The 538-nt window shown below is 38.8% G+C and overlaps 1 non-coding gene across 1 annotated transcript; it reads right to left on the reverse strand.

Moving 5' to 3' along the window:
- Window positions 1-137: 137 nt before the first annotated feature.
- Window positions 138-209, reverse strand: TRNAN-GUU (transfer RNA asparagine (anticodon GUU)). The gene has a single exon. It is a non-coding gene; the product is annotated as a tRNA-Asn (tRNA).
- Between the last annotated feature and the right edge of the window lie 329 nt (window positions 210-538).

Genomic DNA, 538 nt, shown 5'->3' on the forward strand with positions numbered 1-538 from the left:
ATACGATGAGATAGAATGCAATAGAAATAGAAACAAGGATAGCGAACGGGTTACCTACTCCTAAGGGTCAAAGCAAGCCCTTTAATTCAATTCTTTATTCTTACATTAAAATTCTTACATTAAAGAATGAATAAAATCTCCCCAAGTAGGATTCGAACCTACGACCAGTCAGTTAACAGCCGACCGCTCTACCACTGAGCTACTGAGGAACAAGGGGGGATTCGACCTCCTAGAGTTCAACTCCCGCTCTCAACCCATGAACAATATGAGTCCGAAGCTTCTTTCGTAACTCCCATAATTTCTTCGTAGTGGCTCCGTTCCATGCCTCATTTCATAGGGAAGCCCAAAGTGGCTCTATTTCATTCTATTTCACTTCCTAGCACTTCCTATCATTTAATATCCATCCCTTTGGTCTTATTGACATAAGAGATGTCATTTATAGTCTATCTCTTTCTATATATGGAAAGTCAAGAAATTCTCATCGAAACATCGAGAAATTGTGCATATAGAAAACTCTAAAGAAAGAAAAAAAGGAGAC

Source organism: Aegilops tauschii, unplaced genomic scaffold (assembly GCF_002575655.3).
Source record: "Aegilops tauschii subsp. strangulata cultivar AL8/78 unplaced genomic scaffold, Aet v6.0 ptg001068l_obj, whole genome shotgun sequence".
Taxonomy (NCBI): Eukaryota; Viridiplantae; Streptophyta; class Magnoliopsida; order Poales; family Poaceae; genus Aegilops; species Aegilops tauschii.